At 43.8% G+C, this 25,564-nt stretch overlaps 1 protein-coding gene and 1 pseudogene across 4 annotated transcripts in view; one reads left to right on the top strand and one right to left on the bottom strand.

Annotated features, from left to right (window-relative positions):
- Positions 1 to 216: 216 nt before the first annotated feature.
- CYSLTR2 (cysteinyl leukotriene receptor 2) overlaps positions 217 to 25,564 on the top strand; it is a 43,238-nt gene continuing 17,890 nt past the window's right edge. For 2 of the 4 annotated variants that reach the window (XM_045475900.1, XM_045475917.1), the window contains exons 1-2: positions 217 to 474; positions 9,580 to 9,656. The gene's annotated coding sequence lies outside the window, so the exon portion shown is untranslated. Of the gene's footprint in view, positions 475 to 9,321; positions 9,657 to 25,564 lie in introns of those variants that run through there. The other 2 variants (XM_045475890.1, XM_045475908.1) reach the window with 1 other exon arrangement.
- On the bottom strand, positions 6,018 to 6,771 carry LOC123607809 (annotated as a pseudogene).

The following is a 25,564-nucleotide window of genomic DNA, read 5'->3' as shown; positions in this document are numbered from 1 at the left end:
ACTGCCAGCCAAAGCTCCTTTCCTCCCGGGGCATCTTTCCCTCCCCACTGGAGCAGAAGGTAGTGCTAATTGGGCCCTGGGAAGTCATCAACAGGAGTCTCATGGCTCATCTGTGAAACGCAAAGTGAACTGGTTCTTCTGGACAGTTCCTAAGTGGCTTGGTGCGTGTGACCTCCCTAATGACTCAGATGTCCTGGGCTATGTGGAATTCTGAGGTCTCCAGCTATTAAAGTAATTGTAAAGTACTCTTTAGATACTTGGATGCATGATGCATTTTGTGTTACTGTTTTCTTGGGCCATCAGCTTGTGCTCATTCTACTGAGCATGCCCAATTGAAGAAGAACATTCTGCCCCCATTTTCAGGGCTGTTGAAATGGAGAGAAGCCTGAGAAACTAAGAAAACTACAGTGCCAAATAAATGGGAGTGCCGTGGAAAAGCTCAGTAATACTAAGAAGAGTCCATCATTTCTGTTGGTAAGTAGAAATCACTTAATATGGATAGATGGGTTTATCATGTCAAAGGGATCTATGGTTTGTATCCCAGACATTGCTAATGGCTGGAGGATGCATAATTACTCAGCATCTCTGAAATGTGCCCACCTCATTATTTAGGCTATGTGTCATCTGACAATATCTCAAAGGGTCATTGCAATGTACATGATATATGTGTGTGGCAGTGCCTGCATGGGCTGGGCCCACGGAGGATGCCTAGTGGCTGATTGTGGGAGCATCTGAGTGTGATCAACACATGCCCCTCATAGAGTAAAGAGCTCATCAGAGAAGCCCATCCATCAGCTCACATGGGCTGGGGTGGTGTAGTTGCCAGAGTCCAATCGGGAACACAGAGCCCACTCTGAGTATTTACAACAGAGAAGGTTTATGCTGTGATGGAGGAGCTGACTGAGAGAGGCATGAGGTAACACAGAGATGACCCACAATGGGAGGTGATTACCATGGTGGCTGCAGGGACAAAGGGAGGACATGGCCTTCCCCAAGCCCAGGGGTCTCCTTGCAGGATCTGGAGCCATGGTGGGCCAGGAAGGCAGGAACTGGAGCCACAGAGGAGACATAGCTGCCATCAGAAGGAAGGGAGAATGAGAAGAAATACCCTGCCTCCTCACTGCCTTCTTCCACACTCCAAATCCAGCCAGAAGCTGGGCTGACCTGGGGGTCTGAGATATGCATCCTTTAGGGATGAACCTGCCACCCCACCCCCAGAGAGAGCAGAGGAGAAGGTGGGGTGGTGGTGAGGAGTAGAACTGAGGGTAAGCAAGCCCAAGCCCCAGGCTGCCAGGTGGGCCTCAGATCCTGCCTCACTGGTAAAGGAACCAGATGAATGGTCTTGCTCGGAGGTCTTCATCTGGGGTGACAGTCCATTTCCAACTATCTCCCCCTGTCTTGTCCTTGTCCCCAGCCTCCCCATCTCTATTTCCCAAATGTCTCTGAGGTTTTCTGCTCAAGATGGGTCATCCTTCTGTGTACAGATGTGAAAGGAGGAGGCACAGGCCTTCAGCCTGTTGCCATTGCGATTGCTGTTTAAATGCCTGGGCACAAGCAGTGCCTGGGCTGACCAAGCGCAGAGGGAAATCAGGGTAACACCACCACTTCTGCCGCTCTGCCTGGAACTAGGTGGAAATTGCTCACAGGGTCTCTCGGGGAGCCCCAGGTGCTCTAGCACAGAGCCTGGCCATGAGCTGGGAGATCAGGAGAGTCCCCTGCCCCTTACCCCCTACGTTAATTCTTAAAGCTCCAGCTTCAAACTCAGACTTGACCCAGGGAAAGCTGAGAACAGGACATTCCTTAGGGTTTTCTGGTAGCTCATTTGCTATTTTTCTCAAGAGTCCTTTTCCATCATCTGCCATGTTAAACTTCATGTTTATAAATTCTCCCCTTACCATCAAGTGATGGCTCAGCAGGAAGGAGGTCCTAGAGGGTGTAGGTGGATTTACCCCTTGCTAGCTGGCTGTGGCAGGATCGCCTCACCACACTTCCACTCCCAGTAAACCAGGCTGGCTTTGCCTTGTGTATAAACTGCTGTGTATCCACTATAAGTAAGGAATAAACATTAAAACTGCTTAACTGTGTTTATCAAGGATTATGATTTGTAAGGAATTGAGCCACAGTGAACACAATTTACTCTGATTCAGAATAAATTCATAACATCTTAAAAAATTCACAGACTCTGGGATTAGGACGTGGACATATATTTGATGCTACCATTCAGCCCACTACACTGGCTAATTCTTTTATCTGTTTGTCTTATCACAGAATGAGCCCTCCCATGCATAACCTTTGCTGCTTTCTAAATTTCCTGAGGTTTCAAGTTTTGTTTCCATTCCTTCCCTTTGTTAATGACCTAAATAGAAACATGATTCATACTGACTTCTTCCTTGGTGTTTAATCTTGCATTATGAAAATAAACACTTTCCCTGATGCCCTTAACACTAATTCTGACTTTTTAAGAATCCCAGGTTTGTGTTTACAAGAATATACCTGCTAGATTCAAGTCAATGTCTCTAAAAGTCTGAGTAAAACTTCTGTGACTGGTGTATCAATAAAATCAGCAAGAAATTGGCCCTGATTTTCCTTAATTTACTTTGTTATCCAGGACCAACTGAGATCTCCTTCAAAATCAGAGCTGATTCTCATCTTTCAAGGAATTCTGCAGGCCTTTGAGAGTTTTAGAGAAGTCCTTGGGGCACCTGGGTGGCTCAGTCAGTTGAGCATTTGAGTCTTGATTTTGGCTCAGGTCATGATCTCATGGTTCGTGGGATTGAGCCTCATGTGGGGTTCTGCGCTGACAGCATGGAGCCTACTTGGGCTTCTCTCTCTCTCCCTCTCTCTCCCCCTCTCCCACTCATGCTCCCCTCACCTTCAAAATAAATCAATAAACTTAAAAAGAAAATCTATGAGTTCCAGAGAAGATCTCTGTGGCCTGAAACATGCTACACATAAAACAGGCTGACATTATTCCAGTTTTTTTCTCGAGGTTGTCAGGAAAAACAAATTAGAAAAATGTGTTGATTTATTTCTCTGCTCTTTTAGGGTTATATTTTTGTTTAAAGTCATGGATCTTTTCTGTTTCTACACTAAACAAATGCCTTCCTTCATTTGCCATCCTGGAAAGTTGGATTACAGTAAGATTTCATCTCTTTGTGTTATCAGGCCAAATTGTACCAAAAAAAAAGACTTTTTAGTGGATCTTTCTCAGTGAATGACTGCCTGCCTCTGGAATGCTTAGAAACTCCAGACTGTTCTAAAAATAAAAGAAAGCCTTAAGAGATTTCTCCTCTCCCTCCCTGAGGTTTACAGATTCAGAGGTAGAGGGGAAAAAGGGGAGTTTTCCCTCCTCACTCATCTTTCTAACCATCAAAAGGAGTCTTATTCTGCTCCTTGAAAACCTGATAGGCAAGACTTAGTTCTGGGTGTGCAGGGTGAAATTTTTTCCACTGCTTTTATTTTAATGAGTTGGACATTAGCCAGTTTGCTGAACTTTTCGGGGAGGAGAAGGAACACCTATAATGATTGCCTGTAGACTTTGTTTCTCAAGTGTTTTTTTTTTTTTTTTTTTTCTGAAGGTGAGAATAGTAATGTTGTGATATTTGTCCACTGTTAATTTCCACTTGGGTCAATCCAATATTAGAAACAGAGTTCCAGGCCCAGCAAGAACCTCGTTCTCTGAGCAGCAGCTTTGGCTCCAGCCCCTTCTCCACAGCCCCATGAAGAGCCAGTACAGCTAACCACCCGCCGTACCCCCGGTTCTGTGGTGTGAAGGTCACGTCACCACACTGTCCTGGCCACAGTCATTGTGGGAGAGCTGTGGGACATTTGTACAGTAGTTCCAGGAGCCCCTTTCCTTGTCATCTTCATAGCGGCAGCAGCCCAGAACTTTTGAGGAAGACATACTTTTTTATTTTTCTCCAAGTTTCAAGACTTTTGTCCACTTGTGGAAACTACAGATGGGATAAGGAAGGATTTGTGGTTCTGGCTCCTATCACCCGGCCAGAGTCAAGGCTGGGAAGGGCTGGGGCAGGGGCAGAATCAGTGGTTTCCAGGGTTGTAGGAGACCTAGACCTGTCCAGACCCAGCATGTCTTTCCTGTGGTATTTGGGCTGGCAGAGGACCCTAGTGGAGTGGGGTCAGGTGCACAGGCCCTGGGGACCGTTAGCAGCTTTTCAGACCCCTGTCCCAGGTTCTAGGCCTGGTGTGGCACCAGCCGCGTAGCCACCTGCCAGGACTGAGAGCCTTTGCACGTCTGAGCCTGCACTTCTTCGGAAGAATCACGATGATTTTTAGGGTCTGTTCCAGGTCCAGTGAACAAATTCTAAACAAGCAAAACAAACAAAGCCTTCCTTATTTATCTTCAAAGAAGCAACTGAAGTTTTCTATCCAACACAACTTACTGTTTCATGCTACTGTTAGGCCCTAAAATAGTGCCTTTTATTTTGGGAGATGAACAAACAGTTCAGTTTGACCAGAGCCTGGGAAGGGAGAAAGAGAGCCACCAACAGGAAACATGACCTGAAAGGGAGGCTGAAATGGGTCCACGAAGGCAGACTGCTCGCGGATGTAGGCATGAGGAACCACTGGCCTTAACACCATGCATCGGAGATCCCTCTCTGGTCCTTCTCCAGTACTTTCTGTCCCAAGCGCACAGGGAGGCTGTGGAACTAACCTCCTCCAACTGCACTGTCTATAGCGTGTTTAGGATACTTGAGAATTCACCACCCAGATGTCCCCGGGGACTCCTTTGTGGCCGCCTCCTCAGATGTGTCAAAGCATACAATTTGTGGAGCTATTCCACCTAGCGGTGGTCAAGGGCAGCTGTTCTCAGGGGCAGGGAATGGACAAGAAAGCTGGACTATCCACAGGCCTAAGTGTGGGGCTCCTGATAACGTGTGAGGGAGTCAAGGGTGGGACAAGAACACGGGCAGCTGCCGATGTCTGTGGTGACCAGAACCCCAATGAGTTAGAGATGTCTACACAACATACTACAGGAGTCCAACGATTCACAAACAAATATATGATGTTATAAGAAATAGTGATGGTGATGAACACGGTAAAGCAAAATAAAGCAGGTTAAGGGGGTAGAGTGTATGTGTGTGGGAGGGGCCTTTTAGAAAGGGAGGTCAAGAAAGTCATGGTGGCATTTAAGCAGAGACCCAAATGAAGTGAGGAAGTAAGGGGACAGGGACATTCTGGCAGGTGCCTGGAATAGCAGTAGGAACGTCCTCAGGGATAGAGACGAAGTTGCACAGATACATAGGACAGGCTGATAGGTCAGACCGTTGTGGACTATAAGGATTTTTTTGTTTGTTTTGTTTTGTTTTGCTTTGTTTTTGACTATAAGGATGTTTATTCTGAGAATATTGGGAAACCATTGCAGAGTTCTGGGCAGGAGACGATGTGATTTGATTTACTCTTGAAAAACAAGGGTAGAATAACAAGGGTGGAAACAGGAAGACAACTAGGTAGGATGTTATACAACATTCTTTTTTTTTTTTTTTGGACTTTTTCTAATTTATTTTAAAAATTACTTGTTTTTAAAAATTGTGGGGGTGCTTGAGTGGCGCAGTCGGTTAAGCGTCTGACTTCAGCCAGATCACGATCTCGCAGTCCATGCGTTCGAGCCCGCGTCGGGCTCTGGGCTGATGGCTCAGAGCCTGGAGCCTGTTTCCGATTCTGTGTCTCCCTCTCTCTCTGCCCCTCCCCCGTTCATGCTCTGTCTCTCTCTGTCCCAAAAATAAATAAACGTTGAAAAAAAAAATTGTGGTAAAATCTATGTAACATAAAATTGACAATTTTTAAGTTACAGTTCAGTTACATCAAGTACATTCACACTGTTATGCAATCACTATCCACCTCCAAAACTTTTCTCATCTTATAAGACCAAAAATCTATATGCATTAAACAATAACTCCTCATTTCCCCCTTCCTTCAGCCTCTGGCAACCACCCTTGTACTTTTTGTCTTTATGAATTTGACTTATTTTATTTAAGAATACGGAAGTATTTTTGTTTTTTCATTTAATGATGCAAAACACAAATGCTGATTTGACACACAGTCACATATAACTTTTTCTCTCATATTTACAACTCAACATATTGGTGAATCCAAAGAAACTGGTATAATCACTATATAGAGCATACTGTGTTAGTATTTCAGAAGTTTATTCCAGCCCATTTCTTCTCCGATACTCTAAAACACCTTCATTATGTTGTTTGATGAGATAGATTCACAAGAAGATGGAGGCGCCCAAGGTCAGTCCAACTTGCAGCCAGTCAGGTCTGTTATGTGGTGGCTCCCAAATGTAGAACTTTGATTGCACTGCAGAGCTGCTTGGGAGACTTGGCTAGAGCCAGCAGCTTGGAGAAGGGGCACAAATATGTAGCTGGTGCCAACTTGCTGGGCCAGGCTCCTGAATTTGATTACTTTAGATACCTCATAAAAGTGCAATCACACAGTATTTGTCTTTTTGTGACTAGCTTAGTTCACTTAACATAGTATCCTCAAGGTTCATCCATGTTGTAGCATGTGTCAGAACTCCCCCCCCCCACCTTTTTTAGGCTGAATAATATTTCATTGTATGTACATATTATATTTTGCATATCCATTCATCCATCAATGGATACTTTAGTTGCTTCCACCTTTTGGTTATTGTGAATAATACTACTATGAACATGAGTGTACAAATGGCTCTTAAAATGTACCTCGTTGTGCAATAGCTGCTTTCAATCCTTTGGGGCATATACTCAGAAGTAGAATTGCCATATCATATGGAGGGTAATTCTATTTTTAATTTTTTGGGAGAAACCACACACATCCTACCAACAATGCACTAGAGTCTGTTTTCTTCACTTCCTTTTCACACTTGTTATTTTCTTTTTTCTTTTTTGGGTAACGGTCATCTTAATGGGTGTGAAGTAGCACCTCATTGTGGTTTTGAGTTGCATTTCTATAATGGTTAGTAATGTTGAGTATCTTTTCATGTGCTCGTTGGCCATTTGTATATTTTCTATTTCTATATTCTTTTTTTTTTTAATTTTTTTTAACGTTTATTTATTTTTGAGACAGAGAGAGACAGAGCATGAACGGGGGAGGGGCAGAGAGAGAGGGAGACACAGAATCGGAAACAGGCTCCAGGCTCTGAGCCATCAGCCCAGAGCCCGACATGGGGCTCGAACTCACGGACCACCAGATCGTGACCTGAGCTGAAGTCGGACGCTTAACTGACTGAGCCACCCAGGCGCCCCTCTATATTCTTTATATTCAAGTCCTTTGCCCAGTTTTAAATTGGGTTGTTAGTTTTTGTTGCTGTTGAGTTATAGTTCTATTTTTATTCTGGATATTAATCCATTATCAGATATGTGATTTGCAAATATTTTCTCCCAATTTGTGGATTGACTTATTACCCTTTGATGTGTCCTTTGATGCACAAAAGTTTTTAATTTTGATAAAGTCGAACTTGTCTATTTTTTCTTTTAAAATCTGTATTATATTCAAGAAATCATTGCAAAATCCATGAAGCTTTCCTCTATGTTTTCTTCTAAGAGTTTTACAGTTTTAGCTCCTTTGCTTAGATCTTTGAACCATTTTGAGTTAATTTTTTGTATATGGTGTTAGGTAAGGGTCCAACTTCATTCTTTCACACGTGAATATCCAATTTCTCAGAACTACTTGTTGAAAACACTGTCTTTTCCTATAAATGGTCTTGGCACCCTTATTAAAAGTTATTAGACCCTATATGTGAGTTTGTTTCTGAGATCTCTATTCTACTTCATTAGGCTATTATCTATCTTTATGCCAAGACTATACTGTTTTTCACTACTGTAGTGCTGTAGTCAGTTTTGAAATCAGGAAGTATCGGTCCTCCAACTTTGTTCTTTTTCAAGATTGTTTTGGTTATTTGGGAGTCCTTTAGATTCCATATGAATTTTAGAATAGATTTTTCTACATCTGAGAAAAATATCATTGGGATTTTATTAGGGATTGTATTGAATCTGTAGATTGATTTGGATATTATTGATGTCTTAATAATATTAGGTCTTTTAACCCATGAACATGGGATGTCTTTCCATTTATTTATGTCTTCTTTAATTTCTTTCAGCACTGTTTTGTAGTGTTCAGTGTATAAGTCTCCTTAATTAATACCTAAATACCTTATTTATTTATTCTCTTTTTTAAAAAGTTTATTTTTTTAAAGTTTATACACTTTCAGTGCAGAGCCTGATGTGGGGTTCGAACCCATGAGCCAAGGATGCTTAAGTCAGACTCTTAACCAACTGAGCCACCCAGGCACCCCTATTTATTCTTTTCAATGTTATTATAATTGGAATTGTTCTTTAATTTCCTTTTGGGTTATTCATTTTTAACATATAGAAATGCAAGCTGATTTTTGTGTGTTAACTTTGTATCCTGCAACTTTGCTGAATTTGTTTATTCTAACAGATTTTATTTTGTATGTAGCATCTCTAGGGTTTTTTACATATAATTTTATATTATCTGCAAAAGACATAGTTTTACTTATTTCTTTCCAATTTGGATGTCTGTTATTTCTTGTCTGATGTTACTGCAACATTCTATCCAAAAAACTATGAGAATTTTAATGGGGGCTGGGAAAGTGAGAAATGGTTGGATTGAGGACACATTTTGCTGCTAGAACAAATAGAATTGTTTGGCTTGGATATGGTCGTGGGAGAAAGAGAGGAGTTAAGAATGACTTCTAGGTTTACAGACAGAATAACTGGTTGAACCATTGTGGTGCCGTTTATTAGATGGGGTAGTTGGGGGAGTATATGCTTGGGAGAGGCCATATTAAATATGGCCATGGATGTGGACAACATACATAAAAGCAAGAGAATATGGTAGGAAGAGGTCAGAAGACAGACTTTTGGGGCAAGCTCACATTTAGAAAAGGAGTAGAAGAAAAGGAATCAGAAAGGAAGGCAATGAAGAAGCCACTGAAGGGGTAGAAAAAGAACAAGGAGAGTCAGAGAAACAAAAAGGAGAAAGTTGCAAGAAAGTGGCTTTGGTTAACTGTGCAACAAATTGGGGAAGGAAGATGAGGACTGAGCAAGGACCTTTTACATGAGTGTCATTGGTGACCTCCAACACAGTATTTGCAGTAGAATGGGGAAGGCCTCCACCCATGTGCAAATAAATCGGAAAAGCAAGTGGGTAATGGGAAATGCTCTAAACAACTCTAAAGTGCTATTCCTATAAGGCATATGAGGTGACATTGATGTTAGTGTTGTCATGGGAACAAAAACCATTTAGGAGAACCAATAGCTGCCTAATACTGGTGACTCTAACTCATCACATTCCCTGGATCTGTTGGGAAAGATGCTGATAAAAACAGTGTTAGAGAGACAGGGCTAATCCCTATAAGGTTTCTTCCTTTTAGAGGTAGTCCCTAGCTGAAATATTTCCCCCTTCTTCCTGAGAAGGAAGCCAGACCAACACCCACACCAAGTCCTATAAAGCACAGATACACCAGCTGACCAAAGTTCCTTATCTTCTTGCTGTGAGCTGAAACTGTTTATAAACTAAATTTGCTCTTTCACTTTTCTTCTGAACAAGCTGGATTACTTGGAGGAGGAAGGTGGGAGGAATAGAGAAGACCGAAGCAAAGCCAGCTGAAACACAGAAACCTTTGGGTGAGCATTTTCATCTTTGCTTTGTTAATTCATTACTGAGAATTAGACCTTGCTTATCACTTCATAGTCGGAAGAATGACTTTCGAAAAGTATGTTAATTTTGTTCTAGTGTAAACTTTTTTCCTACCATATACATGGCAGTTTAAAAGATGTTGGGAAAGTACAGAAAAGTAGAAGGAACTAAAAACCACTACTGAGCTAATCTCTATTGACATTTTGGGGGGTATTTCTTTTCACTCTTTTTTTGCATGTCTGCATATAGTTTTAGTTTGATCTCCACCGTTGTGTCCATACAGTGTGGATTACTTGATGATCATTTTTTTCCCATTAGAGCATAAATTGTTTCTACATTGCTGTAAATTCTTCATAATGGTAATTTTAAATTGCTGGATATTGTTGCATTGAGGAGATTTGCTACATCTCACTCAAGCATTCCCTTGCTTTTCGCCATAGAGCATCTTTCTTATTTTTTATATACTGGGACATTTAATGTTTATTTTTTGAGAGAGTGAGAGGCAGAGAGAGAGGGAGACAGAGGACCTGAAGTGGGCTCTGCGCTGACAGCAGAGAGCCCACGTGGGGCTTAAACTCACAAACCATGAAATCATGACCTGAGCTGAAGTCAGACGCTTAACCAACTGAGCCACCTAGGCACCCTGCAACTGGGTCATTTTATTATGTAAAATGTATCTTTTTCCCATTCAGGGGAGAGGCAACATATTGGGGGAGAGGAAGTTAAATTTGAGAATGTAGGTGTCAGTGGTTTTACTTGGAGGTAGAAAGAGAGAGAGTGTGTGTGTGTTTGAGAGCATATGTGTATAATCTGTTTATTACCTCTTTGGGACCTGATTCAGTGGTTTAGCTGCACATTCAGCCAAAACCACCTGATTCTGAGGAAATTAAAAAGTATCCCTAAAATAACTAAAACCTAGATTTTAGAGGCAAGCCAGTCATGTGTAGTAGTCTTTTGTTTTGGTTTGGTTTGTTTTTCAAAAATTTCCCAGATTGTTCTAATGGGTGGCCAGCAAAATAATAGCTGACATAGGTCATTTGAAACATTTTCCTGTCTCTGACCCATGCCTGAGATCAATATGTATTAAGGGAAGGAGAGGTACAATTTCAGGCAAGCCACCCAGATCTTTCTTTTAATACTATATTAATAATGCAGAAGTAATTTGTGGGAAACATAAAATGAACAAAACCTCTAGAAATTTCTATCATCCACCTCACCCACATAAGCTCTTGAGATGAGAATCTATTTATGAATTTCAACTTACTAATGCTTTAAAGACATGGATTTGTTTCCAGTGCATTGGTTAAAAGTTAGAGAGGTTGGGGCTCCAGAATGTTCCAAATGAATCAAAATTAAGCCCAGCATCTGTTAGCATTCTGCCTTCCTACCCACCTGGGGTTATCAGGGTACAAGACAACATAAATAACACCTGTTCTGGAAGAAAAATAACATATTTTTGCAATGTTCTCATTGCTCTGTGTCAGGATCACCTTGGGCATTTTTAGTATCTCATGTGTATTCCAGACTCAGAGACTCCCATTTTTCAAGTTTGTCTTACACACCAGACTTGGGAGGCACACTCGTCCTCCAAGGCTAAGCCTGGAAGATAAAAGCCTAACGAGAGCTTGTACAGTTACCCAGTGGGCTCTCCTTAACATAGCAGCTAAAGAGAGAAAGACAAACATTTGTCTGGGTTGCTCAGCTTTGCCATTACACCTTATCAAATTTATGTCAGAACCTCCAGCACCATATCCGTGATTTTCTGGGGGCACTGACCACTGCCTTCTTTGTATTAGAGTTAGTTATGTGCAGGTCTCAACCCCTCTACTGACCAAGAATGCCCGAGGATGGAGTCCTTGCAGAAAACCTAGTACATGAGCTCTGTTAAGAATAGATGAGAAGGTAGGGGAGCCTGGGTGGCTCAGTCAGTTGAGCGTTTGACTTTGGCTCGGGTCATGATCTCACAGTTGGTGAGTTCCAGTCCCACATCGGGCTTTGCTCTAACAGTGTCGGGCCTGCTTCTGATTCTGTCTCCCTCTCTCTATCCCTCCCCACTCAAGCTCTCTGTCTCTCTCAAAAATAAATGAAATTAAAGACTAGATGGGAAGGCATAAATATATTAATTCATTAATGAATGTGGAGTTTAGCTAATAGCTTATGTTTATCTCTGTTGAACCTATTAACCTCCTGACCCATGGAGAAAACGGTACAAGGTTTGAGAGTATTTAAAGCAAAACTTCTTCCTATCGGATAGATGACTTAGTGGCAGTGTAGGCTGATGCCCTTGACAAGGGAACTAGTAGAAGCTGGAGCAGTGAGTGGGAACCAAAGCATCTCAAAAGTTGGAAGGGTCCTTGAGAAGAGCCAGGGTCAGGAAAGTAAACTTTTTGTTTCTCTGGTGTTTTGAAGAGAGGTTTCAAGGAAAAGGGGAAGGAGATTTGAAGAGAACTAGAAGGAAAAAGAGAGGGGAAGGGAGGGAGGACAGGACAGGGGTGGGGGTGGGGGATAGACAGAAGAATTAAGTGGAGGGAAAGCGGGGAGCACAGCCTCTTTGCTCCAGGGGTTTAAAGATTAATTAAGCTGGAAGAATTTAAAAGGATCCAGTATACATACCTTTATTGTACATTATAAAAACAAGAATTTTTTTATCATTAAAAAAAAAAAACAATTTCCCGTCTTTGCATGTTTAGTACAGAACACATGATGGTCTACAGAGTACGTGGGGGCATGGCCGATTCTTTAAAGGATGTTGGTTTCATTGTATTTTGAGTTTTACCTTAACGATAACTTTGTTCTCTTATAAATTATCTGAGAGGATTAAAGTCTGTTTTCCTGGCAGACACAAATCCCTACGGGGAACTTGGCACAAAGTGAGAAAAACGACTGTCAGCCCTCAGAGATACAGTGTCCCTTTCTACAGTGTTTAGAACAGAGCACTATTTGGGTTCTTTCTGTCAATACCCCTCTACCCCCATGCCACTGATTCTGTATGCCTGTCCCCAGAGCCTAGATTGAATTTAAGAAGTGGAAAGTTGGTGAGGAAAAATGTGCAAACGTCATTTTGTTACAAAAGACCATCGGGATTCTTTTCCTTAGAAGATATTTATTGTGAGACATAAAATGAGGGAGGTGAATAATACCTTCATTAGCTCATTCAGTGGTCATTTATTTGAGCATGTTTATGTGCCACAAGCCATGCTAGGGCCTGAGGATATAGTGGTAGACAAATGAGGCTTCCTCCTGCCGTTAGTGGTGACCAGTCTGGTGGGTGGGGATAGAGAGGAGCTATGGCTGGCCCATGGGGTAGGTGCTGGGACAGAAAGCCCATGGGGCAGCAGGGCCAGGTGGGGCAGTAGCCAGCCAAGACCTCCAGGGGGCAGAGAAGGCTTTTTCTGGAAGAAATGATGTCATAAAGAAACCTGAGATTGGGTAAAAGATGGCCAGGTGATGAGCTGGAGCTCAGAGTGAATAGGCAACAGAAAGACAGGTGTGTTGGGGGCATTGAAATAAGTTCCATGAGGCTGGAATGGACTTGACTGAGGGGAGTGGAATGGAGAGAATATGCCAGATGACAAGATCCATATTGTGATGTGCCTGGAGTTGAACTTGATTCTGATGTGATGGTGATAAACAGAAGAGTAATATGGTCAGATATGCCTTTTGGAAAGGTCACTCTGGCCACTGTGTAGAGAATGAACTGAGAACAGCAAGAGTGGGGGCAGGGAGCCATTCAGGAGACTGTGTCCTTTGTGCAGGTGAGAGATGACAACCTGTACTGGGACCGCCATCATCTCCTCTGTAACGTCTATACCAGAGCATAGACGGGAGGGTAATGAGGCCAGGCCTGCCTTGGAGAAGACACTGGACAGCAGGACAGGCCAGGGGAGGATGAAAGCCCGTGGTTTGCTCTTGTTCCGTGCCCTCTCCTCATTAGGCTATGGATGCCCACTGCCCCCGTGCCACTGGCAGCTTTCTAGGGCACCCTCCTGGGCCATTACCTTGGTTTTCCATTTTCCATACATATCAAAACACACCTCCTTATCTATTTGTTATCAATTATCCCACATCCGGCATACTAAAAAGTTCTCAAGCTTTTCTTCCCTTGGCAACAGGCAGAGTTGCATTAGGCATGACACTGCATTGACTGTGCCAGGCTCAGGGCAGCTTCGTGTCGGAGGCTTTCTTTCACCTGTGTTGCCTCCTGGTCTTCTGGATAACTCTGAGAGGTTGAGTACTCGCTAATGTTCACACAGTTAGCAAGGGGTAGAGCTGGGGTTTGGATCCTGTTGCAATTTAAAGTTTTTCTATGACATCACAATGCCTCGATATCATTCCAGGAAACAAAGAACATTTAACAAGCTCCCTTTGTAAATGATTTCTTGGCTCTAAGGAGTGAATTTGATGGTGAAATATGAGATGCTTCGGTAGGAGGGAAGAGAAAGAGAGGGAGTTTTAATTTTGAACGAGTGGGCTTTGAGGGAGCCTCTGAGTCATGGCTCTTAGGCACTTTCATTGCAGGCAAGGAAAGTCCCTAATGCTGACACAGTCATGAGGAAATTATTGGACTGAGTTGGGCAATGGCTTCTGAGATGACACTTGCTGGCTTCTGTCTTTCTTCTGTCTTTGCAACTTGAAGACAGATGCAAAGTGGCCCTGCGGCCTTCCTGAGGCCAGGAACTGGGCAAATCACAGAGACCACCATTCTTCCTGCATACACTGGTGAAGGGCATTTGGGGACAAAAAATTGTCGAGGTATTTTTATAAAATTAAATCCATAATCCGTGTCATAGGATTATTACATTATTAACATTATTATTAACAAAGAGCTGAGAAAAGTTATAAGAGCCAGAGAAAAGATAGCACTTAGTCAAAATAATGCTTAAAAAAATGAAGTTATATGTTTAAGGAGCCCAGAGTGGTCCCTGTGTGTTCGGGGTTCTTTGTGTTCAATTTGTCTTTGTTTGTTGTAGTGGCTGAGTGTTACTGGTTAGGAAGAACATGGAAGAAAAACTAGCTTTGGGAGAATAATAGAGAATGAAACAAGGAAATTAAGCAAAGACAGAGGCGGAAGGAGGACATCAGAGATAGTGCCACACATCTCACTCCTGGGGGCAGAGAGAGGCCCCTTCACATGCTCAGATGCCGACCTTCTGCTAGGCTTCAGCTCCTGCTATGCCTCTGGGGATAATTTGCTCTCTGGAAGCATTTGTACCCTCCAAATACACAATAAAGAATGAAATTGTGAAGAAAGTCCAATTTGAAGGGCCAATTATCCACAAAAGTGTCCAAAATTCATAGGCACCTTTTTGCACAGGAAAATTATCCAGAAAGAAACGTCACAGGAGAATGTATAAACAAGAGGAGAAAAGCAACCAAGCAAACAGAGGAGAAAAGCTTACCTGCAAGGGGTAGAAAAAAAGGCAACTGTTGCTCACCTCTAAGTCTGATGCTGACATCTGACCTCTGACATTTTGGCCACACTAGCGCTTTCCAAATGGTCACTTTTCATCCATACAGATCTGTGCCCTAGTGGCAACTCTAGCAATACACATTTTCTTACGGTGCTTCTTCCGTCTGTCCCTGTGCATTTGTGGCGGTGGATGTCATTTTACCACACATTTTGTGGTCTGAGCAAAGTTCCCCTTTCAGTGGGAACACAGCCAGTGTGTGCTACATATCCAGCCCCACTCCCAAACTGGACCTAACAGTCAACAGTTCAAGAGGGCCCAGCAGCTTTAGGAAGAGCCCAGGCCAGGAAAGCTCTGGCAGCTCCCTTAAGCTCACAGGAGTCGGGAAAGTTGCTAAAAGGAGAGGAAGGCCGGGGCGCCTGGGTGGCGCAGTCGGTTAAGCGTCCGACTTCAGCCAGGTCACGATCTCGCCGTCCGTGAGTTCGAGCCCCGCGTCAGGCTCTGGGCTGATGGCTCAGAGCCTGGAGCCTGTTTCCGATTCTGTGTCTCCCTCTCTCTCTGCCCCTCCCCCGTTCATGCTCTGTCTCTCTCTGTCCCAAAAATAAATAAACGTTGAAAAAAAAAATTTAAAAAAAAAAAAAAAGGAGAGGAAGGCCAATGCAAACTGAAGGGCACATGTGGATCAGCAGCTGGACAAAATCACTGAAAAGTTGACAATCCAACTGCTAGGATTTTACGAAAATATTCTGATTAGGAAGCTTGATATCATAAGGTGCTTAGTCTTTAGAGCTAAAATAGGAAATCAAATTAATGAAATTCAAATTTTATTTTGGGGGTTTCTGAACTTTCTCTGAACATTCTGGAATTTAGTTAGCAGGCAGGTCAGGGAGACTGACCAATTCGCAGTATCCTCCTTCAGTATCCCCGTGGGTTCCTGAAGAATCTGAGGAGAGATGGCGATGGGGGGCTGGAAATTTTGGTTATAAAAGAAGCCACTTAGGGGGCATCTCGGTGGCTCAGTCAGATGAGAGACTAACTCTTGATTTTGGTTCAGATCATAATCCCAGGGTCGTGGGATTGAGCCCTGCATCAGACTCCATGATGGCATGGAGCCTGCTTGGGATTCTTTCTCCCTTTCCCTCTGCCCCTCTCCCCTGCTCACGTGCGCACTCTCTCTCTCTCTCTCTCAAATAAAAAAATAAAAATAAACCACTTAGTTTAGGCAATTACAAGGGAGAAAGTGTTCCGTGCACTCGGTCACCACAGAGATCCTCTGTCTGTTGTGACGACTGCTTGTGAAAGCCTCCCCGCCCTTGCTGCAAGGGCTCACTCAGGTCTTCTCTGTATGGAACACAGGCCAGATCCAAAGACCCTTCCTCAAATGGTGCTGGGAGAACTGGACAGCAACATGCAGAAGGTTGAAACTAGACCACTTTCTCACACCATTCACAAAAATAAACTCAAAATGGATAAAGGACCTGAATGTGAGACAGGAAACCATCAAAACCCTAGAGGAGAAAGCAGGAAGAGACCTCTCTGACCTCAGCCGTAGCAATCTCTTACTCGACACATTCCCAAAGGCAAGGGAATTAAAAGCAAAAGTGAATTACTGGGACCTTATGAAGATAAAAAGCTTCTGCACAGCAAAGGAAACAATCAACAAAACTAAAAGGCAACCAACGGAATGGGAAAAGATATTTGCAAATGACATATCAGACAAAGGGCTAGTATCCAAAATCTATAAAGAGCTCACCAAACTCCACACCCGAAAAACAAATAACCCAGTGAAGAAACGGGCAGAAAACATGAATAGACACTTCTCTAAAGAAGACATCCGGATGGCCAACAGGCACATGAAAAGATGTTCAGCGTCGCTCCTTATCAGGGAAATACAAATCAAAACCACACTCAGGTATCACCTCACGCCAGTCAGAGTGGCCAAAATGAACAAATCAGGAGACTATAGATGCTGGAGAGGATGTGGAGAAACGGGAACCCTCTTGCACTGTTGGTGGGAATGCAAATTGGTGCAGCCGCTCTGGAAAGCAGTGTGGAGGTTCCTCAGAAAATTAAAAATAGACCTACCCTATGACCCAGCAATAGCACTGCTAGGAATTTACCCAAGGGATACAGGAGTACTGATGCATAGGGGCACTTGTACCCCAATGTTTATAGCAGCACTCTCAACAATAGCCAAATTATGGAAAGAGCCTAAATGTCCATCAACTGATGAATGGATAAAGAAATTGTGGTTTATATACACAATGGAATACTACGTGGCAATGAGAAAGAATGAAATATGGCCTTTTGTAGCAACATGGATGGAACTGGAGAGTGTGATGCTAAGTGAAATAAGCCATACAGAGAAAGACAGATACCATATGGCTTCACTCTTATGTGGATCCTGAGAAACTTAACAGAAACCCATGGGGGAGGGGAAGGAAAAAAAAAAAAAAGAGGTTAGAGTGGGAGAGAGCCAAAGCATAGGAGATTGTTAAAAACTGAGAACAAACTGAGGGTTGATGGGGGTGGGAGGGAGGGGAGGGTGGGTGATGGGTATTGAGGAGGGCACCTTTTGGGATGAGCACTGAGTGTTGTATGGAAACCAATTTGACAATAAATTTCATATATTGAAAAAATAAAAAATTAAAAAAATTAAAAAAAAACAAAGACCCTTCCTCAGAGGTTTCAAGCTACTTCAGAAACCCACAGCAAGCCTATGAACAACACACTGAATTTTCTGCCTGCTGAGTTCCAGGGTGAATCAGACACAGGTTGGCGGGACCTGGGAAGACAGGGCTCTGTGAGCTTTGCAACTTACAAATGTGGAGTCCTAACTAGAGGACAAGAATTAGACAATAAAACTCTGCATAGGCCATGGGGCAGAAACTCCAATTATCCTTCAGGGTGAATTATCAGGCCCCGGGACTCTGGCTGAAAAGTCCCTCTGGCCCCAGAGCTGTTAAGGAGAATCCCTACAGTACAGAGAAAGTCAATTAGAGAATTTCCTCCTCAGGGTATTTCCAGAGCCATGAATACTATTCAACATTTACTGCTTTACAGCAGATCTGGGTCAAGGTGCTGACTTGTCAGCTATGAGGCCTGGGGAGGTAAATGGCATTTGGAAGGCAAAAGGGCATTAGCCTGGTGGTTTGCAAAGTGACTTGCACTTTGGGGCACCTTGAGGCACTTTGCGGGGAGACAGGGAAAGGGAGGGATTGGAGCAGCAGAATGCTCCAAAGTGCTGACTCCAAGGAAAAGGGGCCTTCCTGCCCCCCATTTATTCTGGAAACCTGGGGACCAGCCCAGCTCCTCAATCAAAAGATGTTGTCACCTCCATTCTTTTTGTCTGTATTTCTGTTTTGGTCTCCAAGAACTTAATTTACGTTATCCCTTTGGAAAAAATCTGAAAGTGCAAAACTGTTCCCAGGAGGCCTGAAAGTATAAGAAGCTTTACATGCCTTCCATGACATTTGGGGCCAGTTCCAACTATTAAGTTAGCAGTCTTGGATTTCAAGAACCAGGCACTCAATGATACTTCCCTGTTTGGGAGTCAGGGAGATATATCTGGTCAGCACTCTGGGGCCTCTGGGATTTCAAGGGACAAACATTTTGCAGACTCTTCCAATCCAGAGGGTTGCATCTTCTCTTCACAACTTCGGGGGCTCAGTCTGCGGTCCTTTGCAGTATAACAGCTCCCACGCCGTGCTTTCTCTCGTCCTAGCCCTGGCCTGGGTGCCATTTGTGCGTCAGCCCACTTCATCCTCACAGCAGTCCCGTGGCGGAATGACTAGTGCTATCACTGCCCCCATTTTACCAAGGAGGAATGGAGGCCCAGGGAGATGAAGTTACTTGCCCAGGGTAACTCACAAAGCCAGTGAGTGAAAGAACCAGTGCTCAGTCACTGCTTCCTCCCTGCAGAGGCACCATTTCTTTTTATCCTTAAATCATCTCTCAGCCTTGCTTTTCCAGTGTGACTCATGCCCCCCAGGGCCTTTTCACCTTTTAAATCATTTCTCTGGGCCCCCAATTTGAAGTTTAATCATAATAGTCAACATTGTTGAGTGCTCACACTGTGTGAGATACTCCACCCTCCCTGTGCCATTTCCAGATGAGGAAACCGAGGCCCAGAGAAGATAAATCACTTGCACAAGATCCCCAGGCTTGTAAGTGGCAGATTTGGCTCCACGATCTTCTACCAACTCCCTCCTCTGGACATTTCCATGAACTATAAAAAGAATGTCCTATTTGCTATTCCACAGTCTGCAGTAGCTCTGGGAGCTAAAATCCAAATTATACTCTAAAGTTGACAGAGGAAACAAAGGGCATTATTGTCGGGGAGTAGTGAACTGCAGGGTGGCTATTAAAGTAGAAGCTACATGCGGTGGAGAACTACAAATCCAAGGCGACATAGTGTGAGGACATAGATGTATGAGAGGAGGAAAGGGAGAGGTCTGATGGGGCTGTGAATTCACCTGGACCATCAAATCCCACGGTTCTGTGATGGTTTAATCTCACGATGGTATACAGGTCAGGAGATGCTAACAGTTTCTAAGCATCGGCGAACAAAATCCAAGGACCGTGATGACTTTGTACATGGAGAGTAAGACACGGAGAGAATTCAAGGCACATCATACAAAAGTAGTAGAGCTAACTCTGTCAACTGATTGCATGTAAGATATACAAGAAAGAAAAATTAAAGAAGACATCCCCCAAATGGCCACCAGCTGTATTGGTCTGCTCAAGCTGCCATAACAAAATAACCACAGACCAGGAGGTTTAAATAACAAGAATTCATTTCACACAGTTCTAGGGGCTGGAAGTCCAAATCAAGGTGCTGACAAGGGAGGTTTTATTCTGAGGCCTTTCCTCTTGGCTTGTAGGTAGCCACCATCTGACTATGTCCTCCCATGGCAGAGAGTGTTTCTTCTCCTAAGGACACTAGTCCTATTGGGTCAGAACCCTACCCTGTGACCTTATTTAACATCAATTAACTCCATAAAAGCCCTGTCTCCAATACAGTCACATTTGAGGCTGGGGCTTCAACACAAAAATTTTGGGGGCACACAAACATTCAGCCCAATAACACCAGCTGAGTGGGATTGGTTTGAGAGGGAGGAGAAACCCAAGGAAGATGTGAGCAGAGACAGAGTCTCCAAATAAGTCTATCCTGTAGACAACTGGAAATGTAGGAATATGGCTTAGATTAGAAGTCAGGAAAAAACACTTAAAAATTTTCTAGTTGTCAGAGGTTTTTTTCCTTTAGTTATAAAATTGAGATAATACTAACTCAGCCTATCGCACAAGATAGGGCAAGTGAAGCAAATGACATAACTGAGAAATTTTTTTTTGCAAATTATAAGTTAAAAATATGATATTTTCATATGAAAAAGACATCTGGGAGTCAGAGGCAGAGAGATGGAGTAAAGTCTTCATCGTGGGTGAGTTCCTGGGGGATTAGAGAGAGGTGAGCTGAGGATGGCTGGTGGGGCTCCAGTGGTTGTCCACAATTGGTAAAGAAGAACTAACAGTGGATTACTGAACAATCAGGAAATGGAAAACCACAAGTACTCAGCACCACAGAAGATAGAGAAGTGGATGTTTCATAGACAGGACATGAGGAACAAATTCTAGAGTGACTGAGAAGGAAGTCTGAGAGGCAGCAGTAGTATGCACTGGTGAGCAGGAGCAGATGACCTTATCTTAGTCATGTATGATTCAGAGGGGGTTCTCAGGAGGTGGTGGGGATGGGGCAGGGCAGCTCTTGTTGTAAATTAAAAAGAGGAAGATGAGAAAGAAATGACAACAGTGAGCTCAGTAGTACAGAGGGTTAAGGTGTAACAGGACAAGCAAAACGAAAACTTTGAATAGGTCACAGAATTAGTAGGAGAAGAGAGAACTGGCATTTGGTTGACCACCTGCTAGGCATACTGAACACATTCTTTCACTTGCAACTACAGGCAAGTCCTACAGGCTTTCTTAGCCTCATTTTGAAGGTGAGGAGGCTGAAGCTCAAAGGGTAAGAGTTCTATGACTAGAATGTGGGAGGGTGGGGAGTCAGAGCAGGTCTGCTACACTTCAGGCACAGTGTACATTCTAGTCTAGAGGTTCAGGTGGATGAGACGAAGAGAGAAAGAGACTGAAGTCACTGGAGGGAGGTTGGCTAAGAGTAACAATCAAGATGTCTCCAAAGAAAAGAAGACATGCATCTTCCCTCCCTGACTCAAAATCTTCCTCCGGCAATGCACCCCTTCATAACTACAGAGCTTGAGAGTGTCCTCTCCCATCTTAGCGGTAACTTTCTCGACTGCTGCACCTCTATCAGCTCCCTGTCCTTGGACTTCCACCCCACCCCTCTGGTCACTGATAACCTTGAGACTTTATCCCCACTGACAACCTGGTTTTTCAGCCAGTCTTTCTCTTGGCCTCCTTGATGTTGCATTCTTGATTGGTCTCTTACGGTTTGGCCAGACTTTGTCAATTATCTTTCCAGCTCCTGTTCTCTGCCTGCCCCTTAATTGTGGATGTCCCTGCAAGGTCCCATCTTTGACATTCTTTTCTTCTCTGTTCTCACACCCCTGTGAGGTCATCCATTTTTCTGGCTTCAGTTAGCATTAAGCACTGATGGCCCTGCTCTAGACTGCAAGGGGACAGTTCCATTTACATGTGTCACAAAAGCTTCAAACTCAAAACATCCCAAATTGAATGCATTTCCCCCCAAACAGCATCTTCCTCTTGTATTCTTTTTATTAGTGTAAGGCAGCATTCTCCCTGCAAATACTTGAGAAGATCCCCCCTTCCCTTGATTGGTCCCCCCTTCTATGACTGGTCCATCTGCAACTCTGGCCATCTCTCATTTTTCTTTATATCTCTTGGTCCCATCCAACTATGTCCACCCCCTCTGCCCTGGACAATCACAGGAGTGTCCTTTGCAATCTCTCTGAACTTAAGCTTGCCTCCTTCCAAACTGCCCTCCCATCTGCTGCCAGAATCACTTGTTTAAAATACAGATCTGCTTTCCATAATTCGAGGGCTCTCATTGCCCTCAGAGTAAAACCCAAACTCCTTAGTGTGGATGTAAGTCACTCGCAAATCACCCTCTGTTCACCTCATTCTCCCTTTCATGCTTCTCCTATACTGTATCACTTGCTGTTCCCCAAACTTGCCATGTGCTCTTAGCAACCAGTCTTCATATATCCTGCTCCCCTGTCTGGAACCCCTGTCCCCTTTCCCTAGTCAACCTTTCCCCCTTAGTACCCTAAAAATTCCCTTGTTCCCCAAGGCCGTTCCTATGGTATTCATTTGGATGGCCCTTCTCACCTTGCTTTATCTATTAACTTATCTGATTTAGTCAGCAACGTGGAGGTTCCTGTAGGTCCAAGACTGTATTTTCTTCTTTGTCAGATACACAGGACCCAGTATTTGTGGCTCAAGTAGAGACAGAACAGCTTTGTAACAGAGAGCTGGGAACTGGGTTTCAGCCCCATCCCACCACTAAATCACAAGTGACCTTGGACACACATGCTATTCTACGCCTTTGTCCTCTGGTTGTTCTCATCTGTGCAATAGCTGATGCAGAGTACTTCGGGCTGTTTGAGGACTAATTGCGTTAATATACATAAGGAGCTTTGCAGAGTGCCTACCACAGAGTAAACACAATACAGGTTGGCTGTTGCTTATTTTGAATGAACAAACATCTGTGGCTTGAGGTGGAGGTGGCTAACAGAGGATGTGTGCTTTCCCAAATCCCTTAGGCAGGTTTGGCCAAGGTGGGTAGCTTGAAGTGAGGGCAGTGAGGTTGCCTGATGAAATCAGACAGCCAAGGGCCTGATGTTAACTTGCCAGAAGCATTCTCAGTGTGGGAGTTAGAAGTTCCAGAGACAGTGGCCAAACAGAGGACCCAGAACGTCACCTAGTGGCAATCTGGGAGGCTGCCGGCAGGCCGGTCTAGCTCTCCTGACATGGCGCTAACAGATTAGGTGCTGCTGAAAACCCCATCATGAGTTCCTTGTAAAGATGATGCAAGCAGACTGCACCGGCGTGTATTCTCCAGAAGATTCTCTGTTCTTTAGAAGTTTATCACAATCTCACAGCATACCGTTGTGTAATGCACATCCCTTTGCTGCTCTGCCGGGTATATCTACAGTCAGTGTGTCTGAGTGCCTCAGGCTTCAGGTTCTGAGACAGGTCTCAGAACTGAAGGTGAGTGCAGCTGTGACACACAGTAATGCTGACTGGGGTGGGGGGGGGCACTCTGTGACAGGGTCTAATGATCACCTGTGAATGTGTCACAAATGTATTTTTCTTTAAAAATGTGTATTTTTCTAAGTATAGATGAAAATAATTTCTGTGACGTTTTGGACAGTTGCAGCTTTGCTACAACCATGAAAACATTCTAAGCATCAATGGAAGCTATTCATCCTGGTCAGATTTATCTGGTCATGCAGCACATTTGGTTTTCTTCGTAACTAAAATATGGAATCCCCATCTGCTGCTGCTTCTCACTGTTTCTTCTTTGTTGTTGGATCACCAGTAAAGCTGCAGGAGACAAAGCCCTAATTCTTTCCTTGTTTCAAGCCCCCTCTCAGCACAGGAAGCTGTACACATGCTCTTTCTCTTCTCCTGCCAAGGTGGTGGAAATTAGGCTGTCAATTTATTTCCTAATTTTCCTTGAATTTACCTCTTCATGTATTTCTCAGCTTCCTGTCACGTACTTAATTGGTCTGGCTGATTTTACAGCCACAGATAGCAGGCAATTTTTTTTTTCGTTTTCCTTTTTTTTTTACATTCTAGTGAAAGGTTGAAGTGTGATGTGGTCAGGTATATTTTATGTGGGCAGAAAAGAACAATCAATATTTTAAAGGACTCTCAAGAGAAAGTGTTGAGCTAAATGGAATTTTGGATCTGAGCTGGTCCTGCATTTAGCCTGTGGCTGTTAGGTAAATGAGGCTTCTAGGAAGGGTATTAGTGTATTCTCTTTCTTTAGCATTCCATGGATTAAGATGCTCTTGGACTCAAAGCTCCAGCTTCTGTAGGTATTGTCTCCCTGAAGCACAGGCTGTTTGCCAGCCATCGACCGCTCCCACTCCCCTCCAGGCCCCTATAGGGCCCAGAAACAATCCCAATCTCAGGCAGAGGAATGGAAGCAATTCTGGAACTCGGTGTTACACTTAGGCTGATCTGATTCTGACTTTGTGCCATGACTCTGAAGTTGGGCATCTTTCCTGTCCTGAAATTTTGTCTCTACTTCATTAGGGAAAATGGACCCCTGCCTTGGCATCTCTGGCCTGAGTCTCTGTGTCCAAGGCTTTGTACAGCTCTTGGGCTCTCTAAGACCCAAGATCTCAATGACGCAATGTCTCCAGACTTAGGGCCTCCAGGACTCAAAGCCTCCAAAATCCAGGGCTTCTGGGACCCAAGGCTCTCACAGACTCAGGGCCTCCAGGATTCAGGGCCTGCCTGCACTGGTCAGGCCTCCTCTCAGGCCCCAAACCCTCTTCTTGCACTGTGGCTTGGCTGTAAAGGGTCTTGCAGCTTACAGATGGACTTCCCCATGAATTCTGCCTTGCTTCCCAGTTGCTCAAGGAATCCCTGTTGCTAGAGTCTGGTTTTGGTCCCCCCAAACATCTCAAGTCCCTGATGGAACATTTATTACTATCTATTGAGACATCTTGTCTGTGGTTGTACCTGCTGGCTTCCATGCTCTACCTATGAGATGGGACTTTTCTCAGCATCCATAGATGACAGTGTCCCTGAAGGCTTGCCACACTCTAGTCAGGGAAGAGTGCAGGCTGCTTCCTAACCTTCCCAGGCTGCCCTTCTCATTGCAATTCACAAGCCATGTTAGTCATGAGATGGGAGAAGTGGTAGTCTTCATGGTCAAAAAGTTTAAGGACTTGATTGCTTTCAAGTCCATTTTTCCTTTTTGAGATCCTTCCCTGGTCTGTTAGATATGAGATTTCCTGAAGATTCTTTCAGAATCTGGGCTCCAAAGTCAGGGTGTTTAAGACTAAAGTAGGTTCTGTATGGCCATATGGGTAGAATTCCATCCTTTCCAAAAAAAAAAAATGTCATTTGTAATGGAAGCCTTCCATAGTAATTCCTCTAGCTGGTCGTCTAACAGTCTTATTTACCATGTCTTGTATCTTTGTCCCCTAAGGCTCTGTTTGTTGACCCTGGTTCTAGTGCTGCACCCATCCAGAGCCGACATAATTGTGACATCTAATCGAACTTCATGCTTGCTTCATGGACTGTACTACCTCTAGCATTTCCTGATTCAAAGTTCGATCCTTCTGTCCTGGCCTTGCAAACCAGTAGATACTTTAATTCTCTATAACATTGAAGTAAGACACTATCTCCAGTTCCTCATTTTGCTGTATTCCCTTTCCCAAGTCAGGCTTACAAACTTCTAGCCTCTGTGGGATGATCTTTCTGAACCGTATGTACATCCTTGACCTGTCTCCTGAACTCTAGAGTGTGTGCTCCTC

This window comes from Leopardus geoffroyi, chromosome A1, assembly GCF_018350155.1.
Source record: "Leopardus geoffroyi isolate Oge1 chromosome A1, O.geoffroyi_Oge1_pat1.0, whole genome shotgun sequence".
Lineage (NCBI taxonomy): Eukaryota > Metazoa > Chordata > Mammalia > Carnivora > Felidae > Leopardus > Leopardus geoffroyi.
The sequence above is the reverse complement of the archived record's forward strand: the minus strand, read 5'-3'. Positions and strand labels throughout refer to the sequence as shown.